General features: G+C 43.6%; 1 non-coding gene across 1 annotated transcript in view; it reads left to right on the forward strand.

Annotated features, from left to right (window-relative positions):
* Positions 1 to 14,225, forward strand: part of LOC140906997 (uncharacterized) — a 49,869-nt gene that overhangs the window by 17,124 nt on the left and 18,520 nt on the right. The window contains exon 2 of the transcript XR_013635348.1: positions 13,307 to 13,457. This is a non-coding gene — a transcript (uncharacterized LOC140906997). The remainder of the gene's footprint in view (positions 1 to 13,306; positions 13,458 to 14,225) is intronic.

Here is a 14,225-nt window from a genome sequence, read left to right on the forward strand (position 1 = left end):
AAGGTCTCCAGAGGAGGAGGGGTCCCGGGACAGCTACAGCTTTGTGTATGTCCAGGGATCATACCCAACCTTCTCCTTTGGAGTATAGTGCAGAGGGTGCTATACTTCAGCAGGGCCAAATTGCAGAGGGATGGGTGTTAAGTGCAGTCGGTAGTGGGAGTCCACAGTGCTGGACTGTGAAGACGGAGGACTGGAATGTTGTGGGTAGAGACTGGAGCCAGGAGGTTGATAACATTGTGTTGGGGGTGGGGGAGGGGGCGCATGGGAAAGTGTTTTGTGACAGTGGCTGCAGGGGAGGGTGGGCTTGGAGCTGCTCGGTATGAAGAGCTAGTATCACCTGGACCGTGTTCACTTGGTGCTCCATAATGTTTAAAAGCTGCTCCGGGGCTTCTTTCTGGTGTGCCGCATTCTCCTTTCAGTCCCTCTTCTTGCTGTCCTGCCACTCCTTCAATTCCTGTTTCTCGGTGGCGGAGTGCATCATAACCTCACGGAGAAAGTCCTCCTTAGTTCTTCTTGGCCGCTTTCTAATTCTGCGCAGCCATTCTGCCACCGATAACAAAGAGGGAGGCTGGGCTCCCATGGTCATCTCTGTGAAGTTTAAATGCAACATTTTACAGAAGCAGTATTGTTTACAACACTGATTCAGAGCTTTAAAACACAGCCAGTACTCGCACACCTGTCACTAACTGGCTGACCCCAGGCTAGCACACATGAGCCACAAGACCCCCAAAATGGTGAGTAGCCACAGGGGCAGGGTAAATCACTCTTCCTGGACCCTGCTGTACACTGGACACATGGATCTTGGGGAGAGCCAGCACTGTAGGGGGTACCTGATAATCATTCCTGTCCCCACATTTTCCACAGGCAGTGTTCACTATGGAAGATATCTCGCTGCTGAGGGAGAACAGGGAATCAAGGGAGGGTCTTCTCCAAGCCTGCAGCTTCCACCCTGGCCCCTATGTGGCTCACTTGTGTGCAGTAATGGTCCCCCCACATACACACTCCGTGACAGCACAGTGGCGTGGGAAAGTTACCATTAATATGGCAAGAAACAAAGCAGCTCTGCTGAAGAACCTGCAGAAGTGGATTGCCCAGTATCTCCACAAGAGTTGCCTGGAGATCTCTGAGGGAGATTCCCATGAACTGAGGGAGTCTATCAACAGCCTGTTCTGCCGCTCAGACTAGGCATACAGTGGGAGACAAGCCTGCTTTCTGCAATCCTCCTGGCCCCAACAACTCGCTTCAGCAATTCCCAAAATCAGATCCACTTACCAGGGGTCTCCTCTCCTGTTTGTGTTTCGCCAAGATCTGACTGCTGTGACTGGCTAGGCTCCTCTGGGGTAGAAAAGAGCTTCTGGCTGCATGCATCTCTGACCTCCAAGTCATCCTCTACCTCTGGGTCCCCCTCCAGATCCTCGTCCAAGATTTCCTCCTCCTGGCTCAGTCCACTCTCGACTGGCATGCAAGCCAACGAAGTATCCACAGTGGAGGTGGGGTCGCCACCAAGTATCTCATCCAGCTCTTTGTAGAGCCGGCAGCTCGTGGACGCAGCACTGGAGTGGCAGTTTGCCTCCTGCACCTTGTGGTAGGCATTCTGCAGCTCCTTCACTTTTATCCTACACTGCAGTGTGTCCCAGTCATTGCCTTCTTCTATCATGCATTATGAAATCTGTCCGTAGGTATCATAATTCCTATGGCTAGAGCAGAACTGGGACTGGACAGCCTCCTCACCCCAAATGCTGATGTCCAGCAGCTTGGAATTGCTCCAAGTGGGGGATCGCCTGGTGCATGGAGCAGGCATGGCCATCTGGAAAGATGTGCTGAGACCACTGCATGCATCACTGAGCAAACAGGAAGGGGACTTTCAAATTTGCAAAGGAATGTATGGGGTGGTAGCAAGAGCTAGCACTGGTAACTTGATAACTGCAAAGTGACATTACCTGCCTTGTCCCTGGATGAATATTTCCATTTCCCTGGACTGTACTGAGCTTTTGTAAACAATTGTCTGTGACAGCTTCAGTGAATCTGGGCCTAGATCTTCAGGAACAAAAGTTTTCCCAAAAACACATTGTGAGTATTTCAAGAGATATATTTTAAAAAAAGAAAGTTTAATGAAATGTGAATATTCTTATGTGATAGTTACAACAAAAGTTAATGGCTACATTATGCTGTTCCTATAGATTTCTAATGACACTTCTGATCTGACTATATGTTTATCCATACTTTTCAGTTCTGTTCACTCTTACGCGAGTATGGTTTTCACATTAATATGCCTGCACTGATTCTGCAGTTTGAATGTATTCATACTGCGTGAAATTCACCCTTGAGCATAGTGCTAGCATAAGATCCATGCACCACTTAATTCCCATTTAGTCCTTGATTTGAGGGCTGAATAGGGATTTTAGGGGTGTATGGTGTAGGCTTGTGCCAGCACTGTGAAGAGGCATGAATTTCACCAACTGGAGGAGTGGGGGCCAATCCCAGTGTATCGATAATAAGAAAAGAGATAATTTTCTAAGAGGGAACAATTTCTTGATAAACATGGAGATATAGTTTATATTCTTTTCCTTTTTAATAAATACTAAAAAAAAAAAAGTGTAAGCCTTAGGTCTACGAGCAAAAGCGTTCATGACTACCTTTGCAAGTGCAACTTCCCTTCTGTATCCAAAGGAGATGATAATTTGTGCAAATGGAAATTTAGGCACCTATCCATTTGTAAGTGCAGTTACCTGATTTGCTTGTGCAATTGCTTGATTTGCATGTGCAATCATGGTAATATCCTGTAACAGGGTGCACTCACCTCTTGTGAGGGCCCCCTTGGCCGAATGTGCGCCTGCACACACTATCTCTCTCTGATTGTCTCCAGAGGAGGGACAATGTCTTCACTCTCTTGGGGCTTCCTGGCTACAGCTCTCCAGTTGGGCCACTGTAGTTCAGTTCTCCACCCGGGGGGGGGGGGGGGGGCGGCTCTCTGTCCAGGCCACTTCCCCTGGTGGCTAGTGGATAAGGTACTTGTGTCACGTTAGAGACTAACAAAGAGCTGGATGCGATACTTGGTGGTATCTCTTCTGCTGTAATTCCCTGGACCACTTCCCCATGGCCCTGTGCTATCTTCACCCTTACATCAGGGCCTTGCCCTGATGGAGTCCCTGTAACCAGCTCCAGCTCAGGGCTCCTTCTTGCTCTCCCTAGCTTCTGGAAACACTACCTCATCAGCCAGCCACACTCCTTCAGCTCTAGCAAGGAACTGACCTCCTTATGGCCCTACAGCTTTTCTTATACTAGGCTACTTGGCCCTGATTGGCTGTGTCCCACACAGTCAATCTAGGCAGCTTGGAGGACCCTCTCCACTGTCCTTTTTTGGGGCAGGGTGTGGCAGAGCCACGAGGCCTCCAGCAGGGTGCCTCAGAGGGTCTGGTATATCCCGTCACATTCCTCCTCCATGTGGAAATTTGTGAGGGTGTGGTTTGAGTTTTTTTTTATAATCTAAAAGTGTGAAGGCAACACACTGACAGTTGAGGAGTGGGGTTTAGGTATCTGTTCATCAGCACAGATACCGTACCATAAGCAAGCTTCCCCACGCTGCCTTCTGATGAATCTCAACCCTATTCTGAAAGGACCATTCTTAGGGCACATAGTTGTATGATTTCACAGGTAACAAAATAATTGCAAATGCACTCTGTTTAGCACCTATCTTTTCAGTTTAAGAAACGTTTGTACTTTTATTTTATTTCTAACAAAGTTTGCACAACCAAAATCACCACAGAGCTGTGAACTTCACCTCTGTGTGTCCTTTCCACAGCTGTACACCAAAAAAGACAGTTGGTTGTAAATTGCTTTAATTCATGCTAGCTCTGTTGAATCTGTTAAAGCTCAGACAAACATGATGTCAGCTGCAGAACCCAGCAGGGCACCTTCAGGAGATTAGATTTCGTAAAATTACAAAAACACTCTCTTTACAGGAAGCAGCAGACCTTTAAAGTCAATGTTTTATAATACAGGTCAAGCTTAATTTTTTCACCCTTCACTTAGAATAACAGCATGAGCTTGGTTGACCTAACACTGCTGTACAGATGTCCGGTGTAGCAAACACCGTGTGAACATTAAGTAGCATTTAATGAAAGAATCTCCTGACTTCTGGATCTAGGCCAGTCTTACAAGTTACGAGGCTTTTCAATTTTCATATGCAGTATTTTATGAGGATTATTATAATGCTGAATTGGAATTTCATTTAGAAATGTTTTAACTCTGACCTCTTCATTCTTCTTTTTAATATACAGCCCTGACTATTACTGTCCCAGACATTAGTGCATGACTTGAGAAAGTATTGTTAACCATCCCCAAACCTGGTAAGAACAAACTATTAGGTAGATCTTAAAAGCGATATAGGGACAGATCCTCAGCTGGTGTAAATGGGTAGAGTGGAGCTTCATGTGGTGTGAGGATAATGTACACCAGCTGAGGATCTCTCTCCATGATTAGGAACTCTACGCTCTTCTTAGTCAAGCAGTAAATTACTTCAACGCTTGATTTAATGGAGTTTACCAGGATGTCACCCTAAGCTTTGTTCAGTGTGAGCATCAAGTTTGTTATAGGTATCAGCATCTCGGTATGTTTTTAGTTTGATCTCTGGTGAGTAGCAGCTTAAATGCCCTGTGTGGCAAAATGAAACATGAGATATTGTTTAAGATATAGGGCCAGATTTTGCCACCTTTTATACCTCACTTTGTAAAAAGTCCCATTAGTTTCAGTGACACAGCTTGTGAAGTAAAGAACTGCTCAATGTGAATAAGTGTGTCAGAATCTGGCCATTAATCTGCAAGTGTCTATTTTTATTTCTACATCAGTTTTTCCTAGGGCAGCAGATGGGTGCAGGCAACAAAAGAGAACACAGGCACACGGAGATTCTGTCTGAACATCAGGCAGAGAGGTTTTAGTGATCCCATTTTCTTTCTACAGAATGCTCGCAAGTGGCAATGATCTGGCTACTTTGGGCACCTTTTTTAAATAGATGGAAGAAAGTATTTTAAATAGAGTTGGTTGCTTTGAACGTAGCCAGACAAAAAATACAAAACTGACCCCACTGATGTTTGTCTGGTCATGTTCAAAGTCAGTTTATCACCTTGTTTGTATTTCTAAATAAAATACTGAATATAAACCCGAAGAGTGAAATTCACCTGATGCAGAGAGCCCACCTCAGGGTTCTGCATCACCTAAGTCCTAGGTAAGCTTCAGGATAGGGCTGAAATGGCACATAAATGGTACATAGGCTTCAGGTGGATTCTCTGTGTGGGGTGAAAACTGCTTGAAGAAAAATGAAAACGCTCCATTTATCACACAAGTATAGCTACTCTTGGAGCCTACCTTACATCCAGGTGGTATATTTGCATTAGTTTCACTATAGCAAATTTAGGAACATATAAAAAAGATGATTGGCACGCTTCACAATAACCTCACATAAACGTACTCTGCCGGGGTGGGGGGAGGTGTCAAAACCATAGCAAGATTGGGTAAACAGTTCTATGACAGAATTGAGCTGTAGCTCATGAAAGCTTATGCTCAAATAAATTTGTTAGTCTCTAAGGTGCCACAAGTCCTCCTTTTCTTTTTGAGAATTAACATTGAAATTGTTGACAACACAGTATCTGTACTCTACATTTTAGCTGTTATCTGATTATCAACAGGACAAAAATATATTGGCCTAACAGCAACCCATTCTCCACTTGTCCCCTGCAAAGCTATATAGTGACCTGATGGCATCTTCAACTTGCACTCCCAATTTGCCCCATGATGTCCATTTCTCAGACGGTGCCACAGAGTGCAGCGGTTTGTCTGTTCCAACCCATTTTTCATCTGACTGACTCCTTGTGGCTCCTCTCCTGACCCATACACATACAACCAATACATTGGGAAATCTCCATTTTGAAGGCACACCAGCATACGTTTTGGTGCACCCACTTACACCAGCTTGGAGTTTGGCTAAGGAACCATTTTATTTTGCATTTTAATTTAGTGACTGAAGATATCAAGGGACCTTTTACAGGAACCTCTGTGAATAAAGAAAAGGAGGACTTGTGGCACCTTAGAGACCAACAAATTTATTTGAGCATAAGCTTTCGTGAGCTAGTAACAGCCCATGGATATAAATATATTTGAGCAACTTTCTCTCCACACATTTATAGAAGAGCAATCAGCAGAAAATGCTGTTGAAGAAACAGTGCCTTTAAAATGATTAGCAATGTACTGATGCGGACGTAATTACAATGTGCTTGCTGGGAGAGTGGTGGGCTTTTTTCATGGGATAGTGCCAGCAATCTCGCTGGGTGGGTCCAGTTGACTTCACAGACCAGTAACATCTGATCCCCTGGATATTTCAGGCATTGCTGACTGCTGCTTTCTAAGAACACCAATTTCTGGCATGTAAATTCATTAGAGGTCAGATTGCTTTCTGTCCTGCACTGTGCCTCACAGAGCCCAAATGGAGGGTGTTACTCTAATTAAAATAAATAATACTATTACTACTAATTCATTTATACAGTGCCTACATTTATACTACCTCCACTTATACAGTGCCTTTCATCACAAACGCTATAAAACACTTTATACATTTATCTAATCGATAAACAAAACTACCGATGGGGATGATTTTATTCCAGAGATTTATACTTTAGAGCAGTTGGAAAGTTGACATGTTCTGAGGCAACCATTTAACCAGTACAGTCATTATGAATCCTAGAATCATAGAAATGTAGGACTGGAAGAGACCTCCATAGGTTATCTAGTCCAATCCCTGCACTGAGGCTGGACTAAGTATTTTCTAGGTCACCCCTGACAACAGGTTTGTCGAACCTGTTCTTAAAAACCTCCAGTGGTGGAGATTCCACAACTTCCATAGGTAATTTATTCCAGTAGCTAACTGCCCTTACAGTAGGCAATTTTTCCTAAGGTCTAATCTAAATCTCCTTTGCTGCAGTTTAAACCCATTACTTCTTGTCCTGTCCTTAGTAGAGAAGGAGAACAATTTATCACCCTCCTCTTTATAACAACCTTTTACATATTTTAAAACTACTTTCATGTGTCTCCCCCCCCCCCCAAATTGTTTCTCCTCCAGGCTAAACAAACCTAATTTTTTGTTTTTAATCTTTCCTTGTGGATCTTGTTTTCTAGACCTTTAATAACTTTTGTTGCTCTCCTTTGGACTTCCTCCAATTTGTTCACATCTTTCTTGAAGTGTGGTGCCCAGACTTGGGCACAATACTCTAGTTCAGGCCAGTGCTGAGTAGCATGGAAAAATTACTTCTTGTGTCTTGTTTACAATACTCCTGCTAATACATCCCAGAATTATGTTTGCTTTTTTTTGCAACAGCATTACATTGTTGACTTGTATTTAGTTTGTAGGCAGTCATTTCCTATTTTGTATTCATGCAAATGATTATTCCTTCCTAAGTGGTACTTTGCACTTGTCCTTATTGAATTTCATTTTCTTCATTTCAGACCATTTCTCCAGTTTGTCAAGATCATTTTGAACAGTAATCCTGTCCTCCATAGCTCTTGCATCCTCTCCAGCTTGGTATCATCCGCAAACTTTACAAGTATCCTCTCTGTCCCATTATCCAAGTCATTTATGAAGATATTGAATAGAACTGGATCCAGGACAGATCCCTGCAAGACCACACTTGATATGCCCTTCCAGCTTGACTGAACCATTGATAACTATTAAATATGGCTTTCATACGAGTTGTGCAGCCACCCACCCCTTATAGCAGGTTTATCTAGGCTATACTTCCCTACTATGCTTATGAGAAGGTCATGTGAGACAGTACCAAAAGCCTTACTAAAGTTGAGATATATCACATCTATGTTTCCTCCTATCCATAAGGCTTGTTATCCTGTCAAAGAAGGATATTAGGTTGGTTTGAAATGATTTGTTCTTTACAAATCCATGTTGACTGTTATTTTCCACCTTATTTTCTTCTAGGTGCTTACATATTGATTATTTGCTCCATTATTTGCTTGGTGTGGGTACTGAGGTTAAGCTGATTGGTCTATAATTCCCAGGGTTGTCGATCATCATCATCATCATGTTCCCATTATGCCTCTGGCATTTAGGGCAATGACGAAACTTCTCCACTCCTGTCTGTTTCTGGCAAGTCTTTCAATGGTTCCCCAGCTGTGCCCCAGGTTTTTCAGCTCCACTTCCACAGCTCTTCACTGCGTCGTTTTTGGGTGGCCTCATTTTTGCTTGCCTTCAGGTGTCCATCTTAGTGATACCCTGGTGATGGAATCAGTTTTCATCTGAAGCACATGGCCAGTCCATCTCCAGCGCATCCTGGTAATGACGGTGCTCATATTTTCTTGGCTGTCCTCTGTCAGTAGATCTTGGTTTGAGATTGTCCTGGGCCAAAAGATACGGAGGATTTTTCTGAGGCAGGTTGTATGGAATGAAGACAGTTTGGACATGTCATACTTTCTCCAGCATTCTGCACTGTAAAGTAGTGTTGAAAGGATGCAGCTCTGATAAATCTTGAGTTTGGTTTTGGTGTTGTATTTTGATGATTTCCAGACTGCATTTACGCTCCTGAAGGTGTTCCTGGCTTCACTGATTCTCTTCTAGATGTCCTGGCTTGTTCCACCGTCCTGGCTGATGGTGCTGCCCAAGCATGTGAATATTTCTACATTGGTGAGAACATGATCTTCTATTCGTACAGGTGATGGTGAGGCAATATTAAAGGTCTTACTGCGGTTGATTTTCAGTCCAATTTGCTGGGTGAATGTGTTGAGTCGAGTTGTTTTTTCTTATATATGGTGTTGGGTATGTGATAGGAGAGTGAGATCATCTGTGAAGTCCAGGTCTTCAAGGGGTGAGAAAGGTGTTCATTTAATGCCTCTCGGCATGTCTTCTGTTGTACGCTGCATTACACAGTCAGTGGCAATGTTGAAGAGGATTGCAGACGTGACACACCCCGATGTACTCTTGTTCCAACTTCAAAACTGAGCTCACTGTGATCAACACTGCATGTAAAGTTGGAATAGAAGCTTTTGATGATGTTGATTATACAGAGGGGGATTCCATATGCCTGCAGAATGTGCCATAGACTGGTCCTGTGAATGCTATCAAAAGCCTTCTCAAAGTCTATGAAGTTTATGTAGAGTTGCTATTGTCATTCTAAACATTGTTCTATTATGTTTCGTAGAGTGAAGAACTGATCTATGTATCCGCACCCTTTCCGAAAACCAGCTTGCTCTTTCTGAGAATGCTAACTGCCTCTTGATATATGCTGGACTATGATCTTACACAATACTTTGTTTGAGACAGATAAAAGTGTGATACCACACCAGTTATTACAATTACTTTTTATAGCTAGGTGCTATATTTGCCCTTTTCCAGTCCTCTGGGACCTCTCTCATCCTCCATAAGTTCTCAAAGATAATGGCTAATGGCTCAGAGATCTCTTCAGCCAGTTTCTTAAGTATTCTAGGATGTATTTGACGAAATCTACCTTGTTAATGTAACTCTTTACTTGTTCTTTCCCTATTTTAGCCTTGGATCGATTCAGCCATCATTTACACTGATGTTCACTATGATAGTTGTCTGATCGTTGCTTACCTTTTTGATGAAAACTGAAACAAAAAGGGCATTTAATACTTCAGCCATTGATGTGTTTTCTGTGGTCACTTTCACCCAAGCTGCCTTCCACCTTCAAATTTGCAATGAGTTCCTCCCTGTTTGTCTGAATCAAATCTAAAACAGACTCTCCCCTAGTTGCTTTCTCCACCTTCTATAATAAAAAGTTGTCTTCAATGCATTCCAAGAACTTGTTGAATAATCTGTGCTCTGCTGTATTATTTTCCCAACAGATGTGTGGGTAGTTGAAGTCCCCCATCACCACCAAATCCTGTGCTTTAGATGATTTTGTTAATTGTTTTTAAAAAAGCCTCATCCACCTCTTTTGCCTGGTGAAATCATCTATAATAAACACCTACCATGACATCACTCTTCTTTTTACCCCTTTTCTCCTTACCCAAAGACTTTCAACAGGTCTGCCTCCCACTTCTATCTCGACTTCAGTGCACGTGTATATATCATTGATCTACAAGGCAACACCACCCTCCTTTTTTCCCTGCCAGTCCTTCTGAACAAGCTGAACCAATATTCCAGTCATGTGACTTATCCCTCCAAGTCTCTGTGATGCCAATCGTTTTGTAATTGTGATTATTCATTAGTGTTTCTCGTTCTTCCGCTTATTCCCCATACATCTTGAAATAGTATACAGACATCTGCGATGTTCATTATATTTCCCTTCTGTATGCCCTCATCTCTCCTTTGTCTCTGCTATGATTGCTCATGTTCCCCCCAGATTCTGACCCTTCACCCAGGTCTCCATATTCTGGACTTACCTGTGGCTTTTGTCTCTTGCCCCCATCAGACCTAGTTTAAAGCTCTGCTCATGAAGAGCCCACTGACGTTACTCCAACATCCAAACTCCCACTATTTATCTGAATGGCTGTCTGGTGAACTGGTCCTAGAGATGTTCAAATATAACACCCACTTTCCAGCCCATGTGATGAGGCTGGGAGTGGTGATAATAGTGTAGGTCTTTTTTGGGGGGAGTGGGGGCCCGATGTTGAAAGTTGCTATGCACCTCCTATACAGTGCTGAGTGCTCTCAATTCCCATGGAAGTTGAGGGCACTCAGCACCTCACAGAACTGGACCCTTCAGAAAAATGAAGAGAGAAGGGGGAAGAGTGGTAGGGGCCTCTTTGGAAGGGGAGGAAATGAAGAAATTGGATCTCTCAAGGTGATCTTGACTCTCGGGCCTCAATATTAAAAAGCATGGTATATGAGGCCAGAACTGTCATCTGGAATGCATTTTGGGAAGCAAACAACATAATGCCTCTGAGATTCACAATCCAATAATACCCAGAAATCAGGATTTGAAACCATCTTAAGGACTTCCATATTCCAAGCTCTAGGTGTGTTGCTAAGAGATGCTATAACCCGCTGGTAATGGTGAAGGCCTGCCTATCACACTACCGGCTGTCAGTGTACTGGGTTTACAGTACAAGTGGAGTCTGTCAAATTCTTGTAGCCATGGAGCTGATGTGCAGTAACACAGCAGCTGCTGATGTGTGGGGACAGGGATTGTTAGCGGGAGAAACTGCAACAAAGAGGTTGGATGAGAACTGGTTGTGACCTCTCAGAATGAGGCAATACTCAGCACATAGACCGAGTATTCAAGTTTTTGTCTCAGGAGATGAAAATCTTTGGTTGGGGTCAGAGGAGTCCATGCTCAAATATCCAAACTCGCTTCTGGACCCGGCCCTCCCTCCAGCCCCCTATAGAACTCCTGTCCCCTGTTTAAAAACTTTGTCTAAGCTGCACAACTGGAGCAGGCTGTGATAGTGGCCCCTTGGCCCTGAGTAAATTCTCTTGTGATTGAGTCTTTGATCTTAAGAAAGTGTCAGTTCTTTGCTCTGTCAGCAGCCAATCACTATGATGTACTGCAGCTGCTGCTGCACTTTCTACTCTAACCATAGAGTGCTGCTTACACCTCCCCCTTCCCCAACCATCTTCCTCCCCTGTTTTTGTTCTGTTCAGAAAGCAGCTGAAGGGCCTGATTCTACTCTCATCATTATCTGCTTTGATACAAGGGTAACTCTATTGATTTCAATGTGTAAGGGAGGATAGGATCAGGCCAAAAAAGCTGGGCCCAGTTCACCACTCACATCAGTTTGACACCAGTGTAACTCCTTTGAAGTCCCCTCCGTTTACATGGGTGCAAGTGGAGAATGAGGCCCATTGACTAACTTTTGTGAGCCACTCAAGTTAAATGTACACAATGCGAGCAAGTCTCCTCACATAAAGTAAACCAGGAACAACTCCACTGAAGTCAATGGAATTATACTTGCATAACTATAGGGCAAATGAGAGGCAAATCAGTCCCAGTATTTGAACTAGGCGTGATCAATTTTTCTGCTGGTGTCAAAGGGTGCAAATCCACTGACTTCAGTGACGTATTGCCTACTTCTACCAGCAAAAAAGTTGGACAAATAAATTTTAGATATATACTTAATTTAACTCATTAATCAGTATTTTAGATCTGAACTGCTCAATGAGAGTCTTATTTTTGGATAGGTCTGATGGTACTAGGCATTTGAGCATGAGCTTCTCCTTGACCCTAAAGGCCATACCCTACAGGCCCCGATGCAAGTGATTACACAATGTTTACTTACTGGTTTAGTCCCAGTGAAGTCAAAGAGAATTTGAACTGGCATTAGTGGGACTACTCATGTGAATAAGAACTACTCACACGAGTTGAGCCCTGTAACACTCCTTGCTCATATTATTTCCCCCCTAATTTTGACTGACAGATCACTATTGTTTGTTAAACATTAGCAATATGCTTGGCCTTGTTCCACACATGAAGGGCTTGATTCTGCGATCCTTGTTCACATGGAGTAATGCCTTACTCTGCAGGGAGTCCTGTTGATGTCTATTATTTCATTGACTCCAATGGGGCTGCTCTCAGAGCCAGGCTTTGCTCAGTGTGAGTAAAAACCCAGTCCAAAGGAAGACCCACTGCTGAGGAATCTAATCTAAGTACATAGTAAAAGATCAGATAGAAAAATATACCTGGAGACTCAGAAGCAGGTGGGAAATTAAGAGTGTCAACTTTTTGGTTTTGAGTCTCCCCTCAGGTTTCAATTAAATTATGGTTGATTCAGGAGGGAATATATCTGTCTAATCTTTTGATAAATAAAAGCTAGTAAATTAAATCATGTTTAAAGTCAACATTACATTTTTAAATCAGGGTTATTGGCACTTGCCACCTGTTACATTAAAGTGGCTAAACAACTTCCTAACTGAAGTAACCATATACCTGGGGCTGTTAAACCAACCTGCATCTGTGATTTCCATCATGGGTTGCATCATTCAACACTTCAAGGGAAGAAAACCAGGGAAGTATCCTCTGTAAGAGGCTAATGAGATAAAAGAACCTCAAAATCAAGTGGACTGGTTCAGTGAATGCTTCTCCTCAAAGACAACTCTTGAATATTGTTCTTACTTCTATGTGTGTGGGGGGCGGGGAAATCACACAATGCTGTGCAAGCCAGCTTAACTATCTGAGGAGTTTATTGTAAAAGCTTGGGATGGTAAGAAAGGGAAGAGGAAGTGCAAACATAAAATCTATTTGATGGCTTCCACATGTCACATGCTCATCTGTGGAGAAAAAGTAAGAGCCCTGTATCTCTAATTTTTATACAGCTCATAATCAGACACTGTCTTCCTAATTCTCCTTTCCAGAGAATCATGGTGCTGCAATTCCTGTTCATGTGAACTTCATGGATAATCCTACCATGGGAGATTTTAACCTATAGAACACCCCTCTGTTCCCAGACTGCCAGTATAAAGATTGTGAAGGAAGACAATTATGAAGCACTCCAGTCACCAAAGGGTGAGCTAGTCGACCCTCAGGCCTTGATATTAAAAGGCATACCAAACAGAAAGAATTATTTTTAAGGTGACAAATCACTGATTGCTCATTGTAGATACGAGCTAGACCAGACTGGCACTGGGATCAAGGAACTCGTGGATTCAGTTCCTGGCTTGACACTGACTCACTGTGTGGCCTCGGCCAAATCACTTATACTCTCTGGTTCCCCATCCGTAGCATACCTAAGGCCCAAGAATGCTATCAGGATTAGTTAGTTTGAGCTGCCGGTCATCTCTACCATGGTTGGCGCTTCCCACAGCGACCGGTCTCCCAGGATATATGGGTACATTGACTGTGGCTCTGGTGGTCGTGTGGAAAGCACTGAGCTCCCACAGACCCAGGTTCAAGTCCCATGAATCTTCACACTATCCTTAAGAACCAGATGGGGTGGGGGGAAGAAGGGGAAGCAGCTCACAGCTGAAGGATCCTTTCCCCCCTTACCTCTACCACAAAGAGCAATGCAGCAAATGCAGTCCCTGCACTCTCCTGAGTGTGGTGACTGCTCTCCACTAGCATCCCTGTCACAAGTCATCCCAAAGGGAGCAGGGAGGGCTTAGAAAGAGGCAGGGCTATAGCTCCATCACTTTCATTGGCCAGAGGAGCTGGGTGGATGTAGAGGAGACCCCAAGCTGCAACCTTTAAGGCACTCAGACTAGGTGCCTCAGTCAGGCATTGTACCTTAAGGAGGCACAGTGACTTCTGGCACTCCCTAGACATGTGGTAGCTCCA

The sequence above is a fragment of the Lepidochelys kempii genome, chromosome 2 (genome assembly GCF_965140285.1).
Source record: "Lepidochelys kempii isolate rLepKem1 chromosome 2, rLepKem1.hap1, whole genome shotgun sequence".
NCBI lineage: Eukaryota > Metazoa > Chordata > Testudines > Cheloniidae > Lepidochelys > Lepidochelys kempii.